The 22,785-nt window shown below is 35.0% G+C and overlaps 2 long non-coding RNA genes across 2 annotated transcripts; both read right to left on the minus strand.

The window, feature by feature from the left end:
- Positions 1-18,209: 18,209 nt before the first annotated feature.
- LOC144549608 (uncharacterized) lies at positions 18,210-20,399 on the minus strand. The gene is made up of 4 exons (XR_013509728.1): positions 20,323-20,399; positions 19,150-19,236; positions 18,345-18,399; positions 18,210-18,231 (listed from the first exon to the last, which is right to left on the minus strand). It is a non-coding gene; the product is annotated as an uncharacterized LOC144549608 (long non-coding RNA).
- Positions 20,400-20,662: 263 nt separating this feature from the next.
- Positions 20,663-21,852, minus strand: LOC144549609 (uncharacterized). Its single transcript, XR_013509729.1, has 3 exons — positions 21,584-21,852; positions 20,994-21,091; positions 20,663-20,683 (listed from the first exon to the last, which is right to left on the minus strand). It is a non-coding gene; the product is annotated as an uncharacterized LOC144549609 (long non-coding RNA).
- Between the last annotated feature and the right edge of the window lie 933 nt (positions 21,853-22,785).

Here is a 22,785-nt window from a genome sequence, read left to right on the forward strand (position 1 = left end):
GATTTGGGATGTATGTGATGCTTGCTCCAATTTGCTATCCTATCGCTGTTCTAGTCCTTGTTATCACTTTGATGATAGGGTCTCCTATTGTGATATATTATGGTATAGTAGAGTTTGGACCAAAAATTACGGTTTTAATTGTTTCTAGAATAAAAACTGGAAAAGGTAAGATCATTTCTTTAGTTGCATTCTGGTTCATTCTTTTCCCGCTCATTTTCCTCTGGGCCTTATTGTAGCTCATTTTCCATTTCCATTCTTTACCCACATCGGGCTCATCATGTATTTTTTTTTCTTTATGTTATTTTATTTATGACATATTACGGAACATTTGTACTACTTACTTCAGTTAGTTAGATTTTCTCATAATTGATGTTTTTTTTTTTTCTTTTTTACTGAATATTCCATGTACGAGCTGGATTTTTACATAAGCTTTTGTTATTTTACTTTGGAAAATTAATTGTCTTTCTAGATATCAGTTATCACCAATATGTATGGGCTCCATTCTCTAATTAACAAAAATACATCTAAATGTAGAATAGAAGAAAAAAAAGACTATTTTTTATTTGTCTTTTATAGATTAACATGCTATTTACTAATATAATTAAAAGTTGAGTTAGCTCACTATCTCAAATTTAAATTAGTTCACTATTCTCACCAAGACAAGCCTTCATCCATGCACACCCTTAGTTTTTGGGATCGTCTACAGAGGCGAAGCTACAGTCATCGCCTACCTCTGGATTTTGAGAACTTGTATTTAGTATATAGGATTGACCCATTGTCTAACCCGATAAAGACTGTACGTACGTTGCCTACTCCAGATAATGTTCGTTGTCTACTCTTGAAATAAAATTGTAACACAAATTTCGCAGTTGAAATCCATTAATCGTTTGGAAGAGGAATGAGTGAACAAAACGAAAGTAGAAGGTGATTATGACATATGGGACCATTGTTTAGATGGTTTTTTTTTTTTGCTTTCAGAAACGCCCGTAGGCCTTGTTTAGTGGTTCAATTGAATGGGCTGACTTATTGGGCCTGAAAAGTAAAACATTAAAAGACTTGTGTATAATGTATATGTGACTGGAGAGGGAAAATTAGAGTGGAGGGTCAATCAACATTAGAAAACTTAAACTTAAGATGGATATTGTTCAGGGACAAAAATAAAGTAACTACGTTGATAAATTAAATTGATCCGAAAAAAGTTAAAGCAGGTAAAATAATAGCTTCTCTAACCAAACAAATTTTATAAAAAAAAAAAAAGCAAACAAATTTTATCCAAAAATAAAAAATATTAAATGGGAATTTCCTTTTTAATAGAAAATAATAAAGGGGAAAATATTTTTAAAACAAAATAAATTCATATATTATATTAGTTCCTTATTTGAATATAATATTTTGAGTTAAACATAACTTTTTGACAAAATACAATTGTGTAATTCCTTTTCTATTTTTTTAATTATGAAACAAGTTTTTTCTGAAAAAGAAATTGGAGTTTTTGATCTGATCTAGCTGATTCTAGTTCCACAATCAAGTTACCAATTTTGATTCTGATTTTTAGAGTCATCGTTCTAGGTTTTCGACATCGGCGCCACGACCCATGCTCGGTTCTGACACTTTGCAGTTAACCCTAGCCCTACATTGTGTTGCGGCTGTGTGGAGGGGAGGTGACAATGCTTTGTTTGTAAGAACTTTTTTTTGCCTACTCCTGATGAAAATCCTGACTACACCACTGATCATCTAAAATCCCCTTCAGGCAAAAAGAGCGAAAGAGGCGCTCCGGGAGAGACCTCCCTATTCTCATCTTTTAAAAGCTACAATTGTTAGTCTTTTACATATGTTTTTCTCTTGAAACATACGACCTTAATTACGATCTAGTACGAACTATATATCTATAAATTAGGTGTACATTGTGTATATAGGATGAAAGTCGTAGAGTCATCGAGGGGTATGAGATTTGGCCTAATGAGCCAATCTGGTGTGGGAACCCAACCTCTGTGATAGGCAATCCCTTGAAGGGGGGTTCAATGGGTGAGAACAAGCATATAGGTTGGCCAAGGAGCACAAAAATATTTTAAATATGGAACTTTCGTTCCAAACCCATCCCTATGGTGATCAGTGCTTATATGTAGTATAATAAGATGAGTATCCTAATTCGCGGATGTGACTCTACACACATCCCAGAGGGAACTCTTATATATGATAATGACCGTATATACAAGGCCACAGCTACTGAGTTTAGGCAACCGGTATTCTCATGAAAAAAACAAGTTAAGGTGCATGACCTCAAACGCACAACCCGCGATGTAGTTTTCTGTACTGTGTGTGTAATAATGTAAGTTCCGATCAAAGGAATTCTTCTTAGTTGCAGGTGAGAGACCTCGAAACAATGCTTAAGGAATTGAGAGAGAAACCAACACAGATGAACTATTTTGCGACCCCCAAAGTGAATGAAACGGACCAAACCATTATTCTTGCAAACTCGAATTATAACAAACCGCCAGTTGCTACCACAGTTCCGATGAAAGACTATGTGTTACTTTCGGGTGTTGAGTCTCTGCACGAGATCAAAAGGAAGAGAATAAGCAGAGATTCTGTACCAGGAGAATGAGAACAGTGTACTGTGTACCAGTCATTGAAGTAAAGAAGAAGAGTTTGTTGCTTGAACCGGGTAATAGTAGCAAGACGAGGAGAATAGACCTGACAAGGGGACTTGCAAGGTTGACCAGGTCAACTGTTGGTTCCAGTAGTATCCACAAAGCACTGCCTCATGGGAGGGTAGCAGGGAAAGAACAGCCGACCGGGAGTAAGATGCAAGGGTGGGCCCGGTGTTTTTTTTTTTTCGGGTTTAGAAGTGAATTTATCTCATCAGGTGGTGGTTTGTGTGTGATATGTTAGTGACTTGCTAGGCAATGTTAGTAATATCGATTGCCTTTTTGTGTATCCTGATTCCTGTGCGAGCTGAGGCTGTGGGCTTTCATGTTTTATATTGATAGCCTGCTAGTTTTGTACATTTGTACTTGTGATCTTTTTTTAATCGATTATTTTTTATTATAGCCGATTATTCTCGATTAATAGTTTGGTGGTACTATGTCTGTCCGACGACCGCATACCGTAATTTACAACACTAGTCATAACACACTAATCACGTCGTGATCACACGTGATGTGTCCAAATTTTCAAAAGATGGTCATGACACAGGACACCTGAGTCACAGCACGTAATCATCACATGTGCTGTGATGGAATCGTGTTGTGTCGTGACATATCCGGTCGTACCGCGATTTATTTTAGATTCCTATCCACTACTCTGCTCTGATTCGTCAGAAAAAAAAAAGAAAAAAAACTTTAATTTGTCAATATTTGAGCCTACCTCGATCAAAATGCTGAATCCCCCGCAGGTACAATAAAATCTTCCCCAACAATCTGTTCTCCGCAATAATTTAAAAAAAAAAAAAAATCTTCTCTCCGCAAAAAAAAAAAAAAAAAAAAAGTGTAATTAAAGCTAGGCATGGTGCTAATTGCCCCATATATTTCATCCTGCCAAAGTATTAGATCTATTCTCCGCAAAAAAAAAAAAAAAAGTGCAATTAAAGCTAGGCATGATACTAATTGCCCCATATATTCCATCCAGCTGCCAAAGTATTAGATCTATTCTCCGCAAAAAAAAAAAAAAAAAGTGCAATTAAAGCTAAGCATGATACTAATTGCCCCATTCCAACTAGTATTAGATCTGAAAACCAAACTGCACGCCAACTATTTCCCATTCTCCAAGTTATTATTTTTAACATGCACAATAAAACCTTCCCCAACAATCTATCCTCCTCCTTAAAAAGAGTGCAATTCAAGCTAAGCGTGATACTAATTGCCCCATTCCATCCTCCCAAAGCATTAGATTTGAAAGTGAAATGGCCTCCGAATTACGCCCAGTTATGCCAGTTGATCTTTTCATGGCAGCAATAGAAGGCAACAGCGATGTATTAATACCACGTCTTGGACTACAGCCTGAAGAACCAACGGATCAAATTCAGGTAATATTTCTCAAACTATTTCTTGTTATATATTGTCTGTATTCTGTAACACTACTTAGGATCATTATTTTTATAAAATACTAGTTAATTTTGCATTGCGTATCTTGTAATAGACAAAGATAAATATTTTTTATATAAAAGCAACAACGTATACAGTGTCAACACGTTGATCTTTACTGAGATCGATTAGTGTACGGAAAAGTTCGAACGGTTGGGATTGGGAATTGAAATAATAGGTTCCTGTTGAGAATAACAGCAAATTTATTTCCGTCAACTGGTACATATAAATTTGAAAAATATTCGAAATCATTATGATCATAGATGTTAACAGACCAGATAATACAATTCTAAAGTTCTAAAGACTTCGGAGTATATATATATGCTTCTTTGTTTCATACAGTTCTCTTGTGGAGTTGTGGGACTAGAAGTACCAGAATTCTGGCGATACTTTTTGTTTTTTTCATAATATTTCAAAGAGCAAGATATTATCAATAATTGCTTCAGATCTAACTTTCTTCAATGAATTACATTATCTATACAAATTACCATATCAGCTGTTTTCTTTTCTTGTTAAGTCAGCATATATATTCATTGTTGCCATGTTGTTTCACGGAATTATACGGAACTGATCGGGTGAGCACAAGTTTCTCTCTTGGGCTGAGATTCAAGAAACCCATCGGATTTTCAAGATTGTCTTGTTCGGCCTACTACACCTCTCTCTCTTTCTTTGGTCCAAATGGAGAGGTCGGCTTTCACGGCGGCTTTGGGAGATTTTGCTCTCTCTATGCAGCGAATGCTTCAATCCACGCAGAATCTTCTCCAGATGAGTCACGATAATTCAATTTCTGGTGATAGCGCCGTAGCTAATCCCCAGGGGACGAGCTGTCTCCCATCGTCGCTTGGTGTATTGGGAGGGTCTCTTCCTCTATCTGACAGTGGATCCTTGCTTCCTCCACCTATCAGTGGTCGGGAAAGTGAACTGGGCTCCCATATAGCGATTCCTTGTGCTCGATCTATGGAGGCACAGGATTGTCATGTGGTTCGTGCGGCAACAGGTTCTACAACTCCAGTAGCGGCCTCTGCGAATCCTGTACGGCCAACACAAGGGGGTATGGTTCGGTCCCATGTGGAGGTTCTCCAAATGCCTCCGCTACAGCCATCTCTTCCGTCTTCCTCTCAGAAACCCGCTACACACTTAGCAACTTATCAAGGCAAGCAAGATGGGTTCTTGAGGCGTAATCAACCTTTTCGACGCCCTAGCCGCTTCAATAACCCTAAGTTTTTCTTTTGCTATCGGTGTGGAGATCGGGGTCACCGCGCTAGTTCTTGTCGCAATGCTTTAGTCTGCTTTACGTGTGGTAGACTAGGGCACCGATCGGTCCATTGTAGATCTATTCCGCTTCTACCTTCTCGGATTCAACCGGTGGTTCGCCCTCAAATGGCGGATCCAATACCTGCACCTATGATACGGGTTTTCCCTAACAGGGAGAACCAGATTTTACAAGAGAGGTTGATGAATTGCTTGGTACTGTATGATACTTACAGCTTAGGGTCATCTTACGTTAAATCTCAACTTGCTCGCCTCTTTAAGGAGGTGACTAAGCCGTGGGTTGTAAAGACTATGCCTGGTCAAAAACTGTTGGTTGAGCCTCCAGATCTTAGTTGGCGTAATATGGTGAAGGAAAAAGGTGAGATCTGGTTAGGTGATGTGAGTTTTCTGGTAGAAACTTATGATCCTTACAAGCATGATGGAGGGTCAGATCCTTATGATCCTTATGATCCTTACAAGCATGTCTGGATTTTAATAGATGGGATACCTCCGCGTCTGAGAACAGATTATGAGTTTAAGAGGATTGCTGATGAACTTGGGGGTATTGTGATTGATGTAGATCCTCGAGCAAAGGATGACTTAGAGACAGTCAGAATGTGTTTAGGTGTTCCGAATAAGAAGCGGATTGTCTCCAGCCGAGACATGTCTTTTCAGGATGAATATTGTCGAAATAGGTTTTATTCGTTGTCGATCTCGATTGAGCCGCCTCTGGTGCCATCCAGTGAGATAGGAAAAGGTAAGCTTTACTGGCAAGAGGTAGAGAAGCGTAAGGCAAAGGGGTCGGTTTCTGTTCCTGAACCACCTGAGAAGAGAAATTTGACTTCTCCTCGTCGGGAATCTCCGTCATCTCTGGATATGCAGGAAGGAGGACATACTAGTTCAAATAAGTTTGCATCCTTGGCATATGTTGATGAGCCAAGTATGGATCAGAGTCAAATTGAACGTTTAGCTTAAATGAATTCTTTGGAGGAGGTAGATCAACAACAATGGCAGGAGTGTCAAATTGAGTTGAAACAGTTATTTAAGGATGAAGAGACATATTGGCAGTGTAGGGCTAAGACTAAGTGGTTTCTTGAAGGGGATGCTAACACTAAATATTTTCATTTAACTGCTTCTATTAGAAAGAAGAAAAATTACATTTTTGCTCTTATGATTGATGGGGTTTTGGTCCAGGATGTTAACTTAATTAGGAAGCATATCACTTTATTTTATCAGGAGTTATTAGTGTCACACCCCAAATCCCGCGAGTCTGACAGCCTGCCGCATGTATCTATCAGGTGTCACATATACACGCAAGGCAGTGGATCTTTTATATGCATTACCAATATCCTCACTTGATGCATCCGTCCAATAAACCTGAAAATAATCGGGAGGGTGGGGGGTGAGAATAAATTCTCAGTGCGAATTTTGCCACAGTTTAGACTATTGGACTTGCAATCAAACTCCATGTTCAAAAATGAAACCCAAACAATAACGATGCAAACAGATATATATATATAATCATAAATAACAGAATGCCAATGCTCGACAACAATTTAATCAACCTGAAACACAGTTTACGGAATTTCCAAGATGAATTTCAAACACAACATATCTTTGGCTTAACTCGATCAATTAGGGCTTGTAGCAATTGCAGATGTTCTTTCGAGCTGAACCCTTTATCAAACCCACATCTGTAGGGTTACTGACACCTACAGATGGCCAACCGCTGGACCCTTTATCTGACACCCATCTGCAATCGCTTGGCTTAACAGTTTATTAAGGTCTGGTTCGAATCATATAAAGAAAATCCTCTTTGGAATCATTCCAATAGTCGTAATATTCAATTGATCTTCCAAATGCATTAACACGTAGGAGAATGCCACCGAGCCATAGACGTTACACATGTCACCCACGATTTCCAATCACATCTCATAACATAATCACCCTCCCTCGTCCCAACCGGTACTGGGAACATCGAGGGCCGTTCACCTAAGGCCATTAGGATCCTGGGAATCCAAGTCAGCATACAGCCCGACTTGGCAAATTCATTGGATCCAAGTGCTTAACTTCGTAAATCCATTCACATACATATCAAATCAAATCGTGGTGACTTTCAATCAAATCAGATCATAATAGATCGACACAACCTACAACCATAGCAGCATGCAAATCATTCAAGTCACATCAATTCGAGTTTAATTTGATTGGGCTATGCAAATGTTTTACACAATTCAATGATGCAATCAATGATATTCAACATGACAAACGAATACACAGTTTAATTCCTGAAAATAAAGTATCAAACAAGTCCAAGAATCCCGCACCTTAGTATGACGAGCGTACCGCTTAATTTAAGGATCAGACGTCTCGAAGTGTCCCGCAAGGTCTTGTTCGACCGAGTCTACGCTTATATTACATGTATACTTAATTTAAATCATTGTTCGACGATTTATCTGCTTCCTTGAGTGATATTATTTTCTTTATACTTTCCTCAACGAAATTCATATATTTTTGGTGTCAATTCTTTTTATTCCTCTTTATTACTTAACATTTATACAATCTCACATAAATTCATACATATGGTCATAACAAGCTATTTCAAAGCCTATCTACCAACATTTCAATTTAAGACCTCTTTACAATTATTTCAATTCACATATGGCCGACCAGGTATATAAATTTTACCAATTTACACTTTGTCCCATTTGACGTATCAATTATTTTATTCCAATTCAATTTAATTAAAGGCCCATAATTTAGCAAAGGTTTAAGCCTCTAATTAACAATTCACAATTTACTCCAAGTCCATTTATAACATTTCTAATGCATAGGCCGGCCACCATTTCAAACAAATCATTTCTTACATTTTAGTCCCTTTAATTCATACAAATCACAATGGCTATACATTTTACATTTCAGACCCTTAATAAAAATTATTTTGCAATGTGGTACCTGTCAAGTAAGTGTTTGGTAAATTCCGAATCAATACCAGTGATAACACTGGGCAACAACATCACATGGCACAAGCAACAACAGAACCAGCAAAACAGAACAGACCAGGCCAAGCAACAACAAAACCAGCAAAACAGAAAAACGAGGCAACAGGTCAGAGAGCATGGCAACACAGCCACGTGCATTGGCTTGCTTGGAAAATCAACAACCCGAGCAAGCAATCTCAACATATCCAAGATCCGATACAACAGCAATTGAGCGTTCAAAACAATCACTTAAAAATTACCCAATTTAGGTGTCTCTCTTAACAAGCCGGTTTCAAGGTGTCACGCTTTGCCTTTGGCAACGGTCCAATCAGCACCAGGGCAGCACCAAGCCGACACCAGTACCACAACGAGCAAGCACCGGGACAGCTCCAAGCCAACACCAGCACCACAATGAGCAAGCACCGGGGCAGCACCACGCCAACACCAAGACAGCACCAAACCAACACCAGCACAGCACCGAGAGAGCACCGAGAGAGCACCGAGGCAGCACACATCCTCAACCCTAGAAACTAGGGTTTCATGGGAGGGGAGGGGGGCAGAAACCGAGAGAGAGAGGGGGGGCGGCTGTGGCTCTCACGGGCAGAGAGGAAGAGAGGAGAGATCAGAGGCGGGTCCGGTGGGGTTCGCCGGCGACGGAAGAGGGGAGGGCGGAGCCCTCTCTGATTTGGCGGAGAGGAGAGGAAAGGGGGGGCGGGGCTGTGGGGGGGGGTCTCACGGGTAGAGAGGGAAAGTAGAGAAATAGAGAGGGGTTTTATTAAATTGGCTGCTTCAAGATTCGTGCTAGATGAGATGAGTGGTTGATAAAATTCCAACATTTAAGATCCGTGTTGAAATAAATCTAAGGGTTCACAAAATTCTGAAATTCAAGTATAGTCTCATTTAATTGATTTATGGTCCGTTTCTTTTATAAATTCGAGTCGAATTTTCTTAAAATTTTACAATTAAATTCGTATGTATATTTCGGACCTTTATTTGTCAATTTAAAATCTAAATAATTCGTTATCAAACAATATATTTATATATATCAAATCAAATCCTTAAAATTCTCAAATAAACGAAATTGGTAACTTTTATATAATTTATCTCGTACGAGTAATTTCGTATAATTATATTCTTATTTGGAATTCAATTACTTATTTATTCACACGAATCTAATTAAATCAATTTCTTCTTTCCTAACAATTAACAGGAATTGTAACGGATTTTCTAAGTTTCTAATTTACCGAATAATCATAATTTTATTCCTAGTGCTATATTTTATTTTATTTCTAAATCTCTAAATTTTATTATACATAATTTCATACGTTATTTATATTTCGAAATTTTAGTTTCGTTTTAGTCGGTCAGAAAATTTCGGAACGATCGTTAAGTTAATTAAACTTTTTATTTAAGCCAATTGATCGATTTATCAATTTTAATCAAGCTTTTTAAAATTTCGGAATGTAACAATTAGGTACCACTACTGTTAGGAAAGTTTCAATTCAGTCTTTATGGGCAGATTCTGAGAATCTGACTTTTGAGCAACAACAGGCTTTAGAATCTCCTTTTACATTAGAGGAAATTACAAGAACATTTTTTTCATGCAATCCATCAAAGGCTCTAGGGCCAGATGGGTTTTCTTTCTTATTTTATCAAACATTTTGGGCTGAGATTAAACACGATTTTATGAAATTGGTTACTGCTTTTTATAATAATCAGTTGGATTTAGGAAAGATTAATATGGCTTCTATCTGTTTACTTCCAAAAAAAGACAATGCAACAGATGTTAAGAATTTTCGACCAATAAGTTTGATCAACTGTAGCTTGAAAATAATTACTAAATGTTTAACTGATAGACTTTCTTTATATATGGATTCTCTAATTGATTCTTCTCAAACTGCTTTCATTAAAGGTAGATTCATAATGGACAATATTGTGGTGGCCAATGAGGTATTACATACGGTTAGAGTAAATAAAGAGAAGGGAGTTTTATTCAAATTAGATTTTGAAAAGGCCTACGACAGGGTCCACTGGGATTTCTTGTTGGAGGTCTTAAAATTACGAGGTTTTGGTGATAAATTCATTTCTTGGATTTCCCTTCTCCTAAATAGTGGTAAATCTTGTATCAATTTAAATGGGGAGTTAGGTGATTATTTTAATTATAAGAGGGGACTTCGTCAAGGGGATCCCCTTTCACCTTTGCTGTTTAATCTTATTGCTGATGTGTTAAATAAAATTTTGGGGAGAGCTCAAAGGGCAGGTTTGTTACAAGGTTTAGGGAATTATACTAATTATGCTAATGTGCTAAATCTGCATTTTGCAGATGACACTTTGCTTTTCTTAAAAGCTGATAAGAAAATGATTATTGCCCTTAGATGGTTACTACTATGTTTTGAGAACTTATCAGGTATGAAAATTAATTTCGATAAGAGTGAGATGGTTCCATTGAATATTAGTGAAGAGGATGGACAGGAACTGGCAAGGCTATTAGGTTGCAAGGTGGTTAAGTTACCAATAATGTATTTAGGGGTGCCACTACATTGGCAGAAATTAAGTGAATCAGATTGGTTACCTTTAATAGAAAAGTTAGAAAAACGGTTACAATCATGGAAGGGTAAATTAATGTCATTAGGGGGAAAAGTTACTTTGCTAAATGCTGTTGTTTCAGCAATCCCTTTATATTGGTTGTCTCTTTATAAAATGCCTTGTAAGACCAGATATAAAATTGATAGATTAAGAAGAAAGTTTTTGTGGTATGGTGGGAATACGGTTAGGAAAAAACCCTCACTAATTGCTTGGGACAAAATATGCAAAAGCAAGACCCAAGGTGGTTTGGGGGTTCTAGATATTCAACGAATGAATAATTCTCTACTAGCTAAATGGCTCTTTCGGTTTGATGATAATAGAGTAACAGGTACTTGGAAAGACATTATTTCTGAGAAATACTCTCCTACAGGTGATAGACGGTTAAAGTCTACTTTGTGGAATGATATATTAAAAACTAGATCCATAGTTCATGTTAGTTCCTCTTGGCAGCTAGGTAATGGTAATAATGTTAGATTTTGGCAAGATAGATGGTGTGGTGAGTCATTATTTTGTGTGGACTTCCCTAATCTGTTTGAGATAGTGTATGATAGAAATATTGTTGTAGCTATTGCCTTTTCTAATAATAGGTTAAATATTCAATTGTCTCGACAATTAACAGGTACCTATTTGTCGGAATGGGTTGCTTTGGTTAATCGGTTATCTACTATTAGGTTGACTTCTAGTTTGGATCAAATACTATGGAGGTGGACCCAACATAGCAACTTTACTGTTAAGACTTTATATCAATTCTTAGAATTTGGAGGTGTTCCAAATAACTCATTTCAAAGTATTTGGAAGGCTACAATACCTTTGAAGATTAAAATATTTTTATGGTTGGTACGACAAAACAGAGTTCTAACGAAAGACAGGTTGAGTAAGAGGGGGTGGACAGGTGATACTACTTGTGTCTATTGTTCTCATTTGGAATTGGTTGACCATCTTTTTGTCAATTGTAGATTTGCACAAGCAATATGGCAATGGATAGCTCAATATAATCATTTTTACTTTCATGGTGTTACTATCGGGGACCTTTGGGAGTTAGATTATTGTATTCCATTAAAAGACCCAAATATTGTTGAAATTATTCGTGGGGCTGTGTTATGGAATTTGTGGTTAGACAGGAACAGAATTATTTTTAATGGGGGACAGGTACAGGATGTTCATATTATAGGGGCAAAAATTTTTGCTGTTGCTAGATTTTGGGCTTTGCACCAAAAATCAGATCTTACTTCTCAATTGAACTTAATTTTTCCTTGTGATTTGAAGGACCTGATAGGGTCTACACTAGTCGTTTCCATGGTGGACACACAGGATTCAATCCCTATGCTTGGAGCAGAGATCAGTTCCAGTGGTGGGGATGAAAGCTCTTCTGACGATTCTGACTATAGTGGCAGCATTCAGAGCTATGAGATTTCTTAGTTTACAGGGTCCTTTTTGCATAGGTGGGTATATTGGGGATATGATAGTTTTTTAGGGGCTGTTTTGCTTATTTTTTTAGATACTTGTGTGATTTGCAGGTAGTCGTAGGTTTCTATATGTTCTATTATTTTGGTATACTTTGTTTTGTTAGTGTTGTTTCTCAGTTTGTTTGTATGGTGCTTGGTACCACTGGTACCAGTAAATCTGTGTAATGGTTTCTTGCAATGGAAATCAGTGGCATAGTCCACTTCTTTCAAAAAATTTATACAAATTACCAATATTATTTTTAATTATCCGAATTATATTCGTATCTGTATTTGTATCCGTCCGACATTGAATATGTCTTTATATTCATTTAACATCCTATTCGTATCCGTATTTTTAAACTTTACATTTTGTATCCGAAAAATTGTAACGGATAAAAATACGGTTTAACCGTTATCCAATATGTATTCGACTGTTTACACCCTTAGATATTGTTATGCAGAATTATAAAAGGAAGGCAATGTAGAACCTAATGAAGAATTATTAATAATAAATACTAAGTATTATAAGATAAAGAACTTTAAAATGACTTTATAAAATAATATGTATTAGTTAGATCTGTATTATACATAATACATTTATAGTAGAATAATAATAAATGTTAAACGAAATATTTTCAAAATTAATTATTCTATCTTACATGTATATGAAATTATTAATGGATGCATCCTTTACAACTTGAACCTGTACATACTTTTTTGTTGTCTCACACAGGCCCGGCCCGTAGCCTATTGCACTACCACTTTTCACCACAGATAAGTTTTGAGTACAAGCATGTTAATAAATAATAAATATTTATTTGATCAAATGCTCCTCCTCATCCTTTTAATTTGTTTACCCCTGGTTCATTATAGACCAAACTCCTTTTCTGTTTTTACTTTATAGAGCATAGTTCACCAAATCTTTTTAACAAAAGTGGGATGGGGCCCCTTTTTAACATCAATATTACATCTAAGTCATCTAAATTTTCAAATATATCCCTATACTAATACTTATTAATTAAAAATCCACTATTTTGTAATAACACATTATAATAATAATTGCAAATTAATATTTTTACAAAATACTAATTTCAACACTATTGACTCCTTGTGAAGGTTCTAAATAGCGATTATCATGTCATCGCGGTTAAGTTAAACAAAAACTATAGTGAATAGCGTAGCCATAATAAAAACTATCCTACATAGTATTTTTTTTTTATAAAATATATATTATTAAATTTTACTAATTATCAACATTATGTAAAGTTTACATTGCAGTAAGTAACATTAAATTGATGAAGAAATTATAATATTCATATTGAACTAGTATAAAATCCAAATTTCTATTCAAAATACCCCTAGTAATATCGTAAACCATTTTTTTTTTATTCAAAATAAGCTAAGCGTTATGACATAAACTAATTATTTTTTATTTAAAATAATCTAAGCATTGTCATAAATTATTTATAATTTTCAGTTTGGCCCTTAAAATAAAAGCCTATAGCACCGTTATACTGTCGCTATAGCGCGTTATTTAGAACATTGCTCCTGATTAATGCGTATGCATGTTTGAATATCATTATTGTCAAATTTTTTATGTCTAAATTTATGATGCCAGCAATGGAAGTTTTCATTTTATGATACTCATGCAGCTTGTCTATTAGGTACTTATTTCATACTGCACAGAACCACTCAAATTTCATAACACAACCATGTATACGTTCTAAATTAAAGCTTCTAAATATTTTTTCTAGTCACTTTACACATATAACATATCTATAAATTAGATGTAATTAAAAAGCTACAATTGTTTTTTCTTAAGATTAATAGCTTTAAATATCTACTAACAATCTTACTAATAAATTAGGTGTACATTGAAAGCTGTCGTTATGATCCGATGTGTCTGTGTCTTGTACAGCTGACTTTCTCACAGTATTTTGGGATTTTAGAGGAGTTATTAATTCTTAGAACTTTTAGTGAATGAGTACTTTTCGAAAAGCGTACAATGGGTTGGTTGTTGTTTTTATACAGGGATAAATGGTTTTAATGCTCCTAAGCTGAGTAATTGTCATGAGGATTAGCTTTTTAATTTGAATGTTCCACAACTTAATTAATTATGAGAGCAATAGATCATAGATGAGTCCTTAATTAGCTCCAATATCTTAATTGTTTTCTTAATTTAAATATATTCAATTTCGATGCTTTAATGAAATTTTACAATGTTTAATCAGGTGACAATAGAGGCCACTCATTCTTCTCCAGAACAAATAAATACTGAACTCCAAAGTGCAACGGGTTTTGGAGACACGGTTCTGCACCTACTTGTTACTTACGGGCACAACGTGCTCGCTTTGAACGTTTTCCGAAGAAAAAGGTCCTTGTTGAATGCACATAACAAGATGTCAGAAACTCCCCTGCATTGCGCTGCGAACGTCGGAAATGGGGAGTTCATGTGCAAACTCAATGAACTTGATCCTGTTATTGTGAAGGATGCTATGAAAGAAATAGATGAAAATGGAGATACACCCTTTCACGTTGCTACCAAACATGGTCATGTGCATGTCGTCCGGAAGCTCATGTTAGAAGTTGACCGTACTCTGGCATGCATTCCATTTTCAGATGGAATGTTTCCGGTTCATGTATCTGCATCCATGGGCAACATTGAGCTGGTAAAACATTTCATAGAACAGTACCCTAATTGTGCTATATTGTTGGATCCACGTGGAAGAAATCTTTTGCATATTGCTGCGGAAAAGAACCAAACAAATATTTTTACGGGTTTATTTGAAGACACCAATATGCGACAAATGATGGCACGAATGAATGATGCAACGGATAATGAAGGAAATACACCGTTGCACATTGCAGTAATGAAGGGACACAAGTCAATCATGAAAGCTATTTGGGAAAAGAAGATGGTGGGTATCCATGCCGAAAGATGTCGAAACAATGAAGGGTTAACACCATTTCAACTTTCCGCGAGGCAACTGACAACTAATGAGGTATGCTTAAATTAATTAGTTAACTAGCTAGTGTGTTCTTACCAACTATTGAACTACCAAGCACGCAAACTTTTGATCCGAGGCGCGCGACACCAATGCGACTGAATGCTCGTACGTAGTATAGGCAAATTAAGTCTACTTATATATATATACTTTTGATATGAGGCATAAAAGATATAAGCATATGAGGGTATATGAACTGTTAATTCATTTTTTCGTTTTTTCGAACTTGGCCACTCTACTTACATAAGCATATGAGGGTATATGCTTACAAGTCATTTTTTCGTTTTTAAAATTGAAAAAGTCAATATGAACTGTTAGATGTGATATCTATATTGAAATGTGCTTGGAGACCAAATTTTACATTTTTTTGAATTTTTTTTACTATTTATTAAGTCACTTTGAAAATCGTTGATCCAACGGTGGCTTAACAAAACAGTAAAATCAGAAGCCACCGTTAGATCAACAATGTTCAAAGTGGCTTAATAAATAACAAAAAAAATTCAGAAAAATGTAAAATTTGGTCTCCAAGCACATTTCAATATGGAGTTCACATCTAACGGTTCGGATCGATGTTTTGAACTTTGAAAATAAAGATATTGCGTGAAGTAGAAACGCGTTTTACTTTGCAACTTACCATAGCCCATCTCTCTCTCTCTCTCTCTCTATATATATATATATATATTTGTGTGTGTGTGTCTAGATATATACGTGTGTATACATACATACATACATACATACATACATATCTAGAACAAAGTTATGGTGTGATATACTCATCAAAAGGGGTTGGTGAGTACAACTCCAAAAGTCTATCGGGTTGGTTTTAAACGACGAATTTAAACAATTGAAATCCATCTATTTCGTGAGTGATGCATGTATATGCAAAATTTTAAAAGTTTAAAATTCATTTATTATAAGATCAAGTGGCCAAAAGAAATGGACCGTCAGGTATTTTGACGGTAAGGGCATTTTATAAGAAAAAAAAATGTGAGGGAAACTTTAAAATTTTAAATTATATATTTTTGAGGATATTAAAAAAATCGGATATCTATTGCGCAAGTGCAAATTGTTAAATTTTGCAACTATTGACTGTAATAAATAAATTAAAATGTGACATGCTTTTTTAATCATTGTTCATTAGAATGTTGGCACTGGTAAATGAATGCTCTGTTGGTTAATAATATTATAACAGACATTTTTGTTCTCTTACAGAATATTGATGATGATGACATTGAAAAGTTCGCGGAAGTTGAAGGTTATGAGTTTACTCAAGAGTGGTTTGACGTTCTAACGAATCCAGCATCCATAGAGGATAAATTGAACAAAAATGTTATCGGCCCAAAAGATAAATGGGAGTTTACTCAAGTTCTTGGACTGGGCTCCGTACTTATTACAACTGTAACATTTGCTGCCGCTTTCGCAATCCCGGGAGGTTATAACCAAGACAACGGTACACCACTTCTTGGAAAGAGATATATGTTTCAGGCATTTATTTTAGCAAACACCTTGGCATTTATACACGGATTTATAAGCTTAGCGGTGCTTCTTGCGCAATTAGCAAGCTTTTACGCTCGGGTTTCTATTGCAGCAATATCTCTTATAATGGCAGCGGGTAATATGGTTATGGCATTTGGATTGGGAATGTATGTGATGCTTGCTCCAATTTGTCATCCTATCGCTGTTCTAATCCTTGTTATCACTTTGTTTACAGGGTCTCCTTTAGGGATAGTTTGTATTATCGTGATAGGACCAAATATTCTGGATCGTATTATTTATTCTAGGGGGGATCTTACCCCAAAAATTGCTTTCACAATTGCAGGCATTTATAATGGATTATGGATCATTATTTATGTGGCCATTTTCTGCCTGCCCTTAGCGTAGCTCATTTTCCATTTTCCATTTTCTTTATATTGTTTTATTTTATGACATGTTACGGAACATTTGTACTACTTCGTTCAATTAGATTTTCTCATAATTAATGTATTTTTTCTTTTCTTTTTTACTGAATTTTTCCTGTACGGGCCGGGTTTTACAGAAGCTTTTGTTATTTTATATTGGAAAATTAATTAATAGTCTTTCTAGATATCAGTTATCACCAATATGTATGGGCTCCATTCTCATGCTAAAAGCCGGACGTTAACGGTAAAAAATGAAAGTAAAAAATAAACTGTAAAAGACAAAAAAATGAAATTAAGGGAAAAAATGAGCCTTGTTAATTTGCTTATTAGAAAAACATCAGTCCACACTCTCCTCCCCCGAAATTTTTATTAATATCCAAAAAATTATTAAATTTCAGAAACTATTCAGATTTTCGCGTTTTTTTCAAAATCTACTCAAATCGCAAAAAAAATTTGCGGCAATTCAATCTATAACCGCAAAAAAACTTGCGATTTTGGAATTCCAAATCGCAAAAAAAATAATTGCAGTTACAAAAAAAAATTTAAACGCTATAATTTTTTACCGGTTTTGCATTTTCAAAAAAATTTTAGTTAAATAGAAATATTTATAATTTTTTATTGAAATATTAAAAATATTTAATATATTTTCTTAAAAATAAATGGAATACTATATAATTTGATTTATTAGAAAGACTACTACAAATAACCCGGATCAATATTTTTCATGTCGGATTTTTTGCGACTGTAAAAAAATAACTAGTATCGTGCCCGTGCGTTGCGATAGGACCATATTATTATAATTGAATAGAATATGAAAAGATTTTGTTATTGATACTCACACAAAATTAAGAAAAAAAATAGAGATCCAAATAATAAATAACAGTAAAAGAAACAACAATAAATGAAAAAAAGGATCAAATATAACATGAAAAAGTTTTTGAAGTATCATTGCCATTGATCCTCTTCGATGTAGTCCAATATTTCTGAAAATAAATAAATAAAATATGAAAAATAGATTATAATTGTTCAAATTGAAAAATATAATAAAATACTATTTTCAGTTTTGACAAACTAACATAGATTCATGAAAACACACAGCATTAACTTGTTGACAATGCAAGCCGTTGAAACCCAAGATGCTGCTGAATTGCCTGAAAATCCAATACATGATAGACTCCTTTATAGAATAATTAAGAAATAGTATAGACAGAAACACTTTCATCAAGTTAAATGTTCAAAGGGGACATGAACCAACGTAGGATGATATTGAGAAAGTAAAGAAAAATAAATTTATTGAACAAGCACCAGTTCAAGACAACAAAATAGAAAATTCCTGCCATGTGAAAAGAACCTCCAAAAAAGAGTAAGAAGCACATACAACAATAGTATTCAAATAAACAATGCCAAAAGCAAGCATCACAAAATTATAAATAAATAAGTAAAACAAAAAAAAAAGGTTATTATACTTATGGTTTGGTTAATAGCAGTACCTGGAAAATACTGGCAGACTACCAACATTAATATTATCTAAATTAGTTTCATTTTCTTGAAATGTGTACATGTAGAAACAGGCTAAAGTTAAATCATAAACAATACATTTCTCTTCTATTTCGCTAACCCTGTATCAAAATTAATTTACCCAATTTATTAATATTAATGTCTCAGATGAAGGTACCAACACCTGAAACTAATTTACCCAACATTAACCTGTATCTAAACTAATTTACCCAATTTTCAATCTATCGAGTAACATATAAAGCAGATACAGGTACCAACATTAATCCTCAAATTAATGAACATATCTCAAATCTAAAATCTAAGCAAACAAAAACTCTAAAAAATTCGCAAGAAAATTAATCCTCAAAGGAGATATAAAATATGAAAGCAGCGAGCTTTTATACCTAAACAAGTCGCAGTGAGGTGCTTGTTACCGCTTTTAGAGAAGTTATTTGCATCATCTCTTAGATTTCATATGTAGGAAGCAGCACCTACAAAAGAAAAAAAAATTGTTCTTATTTTTTCTGAGAGACAATGGGCTTCAGTTCAGAGTACATTACAGATGTAGAATGTATAAGATTTTATTCAGCTTTTTAACCTCTGACTGATATTACATGATAATAGAAAAAAAAAAATTCACTAAATGAATTATAGATCATTGATCTAGATAGAATATTTTTACTAAATAATTTAATAATCAATGCTCTGTCCCTAATAAATGCGAAAAATCTAAGTAATGTATGTTTTAGTAAATGTGAAAGTTAGAAGATCCAATTATTTGATATATGCAATGGTGTGAAGGCAACTTTGTAGATATCACAGCCGAAATATGATGGTACTGTGACAGTCTTTACAAGTTCAACTTGCAAACGGTAGCATTGTAATTGTAATCCAAGAATAAGTGTTGAACAACAAAAGGACTGCTGGTAGACTGAAAGTAAATACCATAATTCGGAAATGGATTGCCAACTATTTGAAACTGAAACTGCTATGAAAATGAAATCCAATGGAATTCAATGAGTCGTACCACCACTGGTCCAACATGGATATCCAACCAAACCTAAAGGTAGACTTATTTCAACATAAGAAATGCGCAACAAATGTGCTCCTCAGCTTAGTATCTGTGGAGGTCTTTTTTAACCAATTGTAGCCCTATAATTTCCCTTTACTTTAAAGTAATTGTGATAATATGAGTAAACAAATGAGGGGAGAAACTGGGATGGAAAAATGAGATTTGGGGGAAAATGAGCCAACCATGACTTATGCTGATTGGAAGTCATTGTCTTTGTGAAAAAATGAATTGGGTGTCGGAATTGTTGGATTTTGAAGGAATCATACCAGAAAGAAGTACCGTAGCTCGAAGAAGCGGAAAGGACCGATGACAGTGAAAAGCAAATGACATTGGCAGAACACAAAGATGAAAGCAAAAGAAAACAGAAAAACAGTGAGTACCTATTCTCAATCTCGGGTTATAATCATTCTGATATTTACATTTGATTGCCCTATCCACACACACGGTACCATGAGAAAAGTACCTTGCAAATTGATCTTTCTCAAAAAAAGGAAAAAAAAAAAACCTTCCAAATCAAGGAAAACACTTCAGATAATTCCAATTTCCATCATTACAATATTGCCCCCAACTCCAATATGTAACAAACTGGTACCTATCATGAACTACAAACAATAGACTACCTTGAGCTGTATAAAATGACAAGCAGTCAGCTTGCAAAGCACAAAGTACTGGTTCTGAGATAGAATCCATGCGGCACCACCGTACCTGATAAATCAGAGTGCCATTATCTTCCAAACTGACACAAAGTAAACCATTATAATTGTTATAATCTAAGGCGATTACATAATTAAATGGAACCTGCCATAAGAACTGCACTTTCAGCTGTATACCTTTTGTAAATCCGAGTACCCATGCTCCATATTATCCTGCCAAGAGTAAAAATAATTAATAAGATTGCTTGAGTAGATACACTGACACTCACACCTAATAAATGAATTATGCTAGTCTTAATACAGAAGGCCTTGTCTTCTGACAATACAACTACAGATCAGACAAGCAGCATTACATCAATTTCGTTTCAAGAGACGCTGACAATACAACTACATAACTCTGTATTGGATTTTTGTTTGAATTTTAATTGTAATCAAGGATAAATTGGCGCATAACTGAAAATCACAGAGACAATGTTAACCAACTAACTCTTCTTGAATAAACATATACACGTAAATATCTGACCTGGATGCTTGTCACTATCCTTCGAAGCCGAAGATCGATACTTTGATGCTTCCCTAATCCATTTCTTTGCTTGTCATAAGAATGGAATTTATCAAGCACTGTTCAGATGAAAAGTTACATCCAAGGACAATATAGATCAGATAAAATATATAGAGATCTGACATCCTACTTCATATTCTCAGTATAGACTTCACAGTATATTGGTTCCAGTAAGATGCACATATAGAACGCACTCTATATTCACTTGAATTAAGCTAAGAAAACATACAACTAAGAATGTTCCGATATACAAAGAAATTTCGAGATATATTTACCATCTGGAAAAGTAGCAGTAATCATAAAATTGAGGATTCATGAAAACACCTTCTGGGGTTATGAAAACATATTACCCTTCCAATTACCCATAAAGATAAAATAGAAAGGAATTATACTAAACATTAATCAAAGATCTGGGGTTATGGCATTTCCAAATATACAATAGACGCAAGGACCAAATAGAAAAAAAGGTCATCCCAGACAAAATCATTTCAAAGAGAACCCCTTTAATTATCGAGAAAAATAACAAATAAAAAAAAATCTATGATACTTACCGAAGGAGAAGGAGATCTGTTCGACCTTCCAAGCAACGACTGATTCATCGTTGTGGCCCCACCATCGGTACTGGCCATCTCCTTCGCACCAGGCGACGCCGCCATCATTATCGAAAAATTTCTCTACCTTCCGGTGGCGTTACCTCGCACAATCGTTGGCGCGGGGACCGAAATCTTTTGGGAGGCCATAACCTGAGCAAGGCACATGGCAGCAGGCGAGGCGAGAGGGTTTAGTTTTCCGAAGAAGAAGGGATCATCGGGGAGGGTTTAATTTTTTTCCAGCGAAAAATTTGATTTCATCTGCACGAATTTTGATTTATATTCGACGGTGCAGAATAAAAATATATGTGATAATACGTGTGGTATTACGTGTGGCGGGTATAATTTTCACTAAATTTAGAAGATAGATTATTTGTTTGGAGAGTTCAGATTCAATCCGAATTTAGATGAATCAATCCCAGCCGTTGCAATTTCAGGACAACCAATTTAATTTAAGATGCATAATATAGAGGAGATATATTTCTTTATGTGTTATTGAAAAAAATAAAATTACTTCGATTATGAGTTATTGATTGCGGTTTAAAAGTCACTTTTAAGTAAATACATAAATATTGTCAGCTTTTTAGTACATTTAATTTCTAAAAAGTTGTATTTATTTAAAAATAAAATAAAATATTTAAGTTATTTAATGATTGTTATTCAAAAAAAATTCTCAAAATAGATATAACTTTTTTGTGTGTATCCTGTGTGAGCTAGCTGAGGCTGTGTGCTTTCATCTTTTATATTGAGGGCACATTAGTTTTATACATTTGTACTTGTAATTTTTTAATGGGCCGCTTTGAAAGGCTTGAATTTTGTTACATGAAGAAAGTATTGGACTTGGAACAAAAAATTCTGAGGCCCAAAGAGACATTTTGAAAGGGCACCAAAAGGACCATCAAACCCCAGGCAAAAAGGTTAAATGTATCAAAATTCAAGCCTCTTCCCAGCAAATCAATGACAGTTGGGACCCACATTTCTTTTATTTCAAAGGTCTCTTCTGTGACCAGTGATTAAAAAACTAGAACTGTAGTTGATATTTGGATCCCCAATATAAAAAAAAGTCAACGGCGTCTTTAAATTTATATAAATTTATTTCTTTTTCACACGTCATGCAATTCAGATAATTAATTCTCTTATATTTTATAGAGAATTTAGAGCAG

Source organism: Carex rostrata, chromosome 35, assembly GCF_964058835.1.
Source record: "Carex rostrata chromosome 35, lpCarRost1.2, whole genome shotgun sequence".
NCBI lineage: Eukaryota > Viridiplantae > Streptophyta > Magnoliopsida > Poales > Cyperaceae > Carex > Carex rostrata.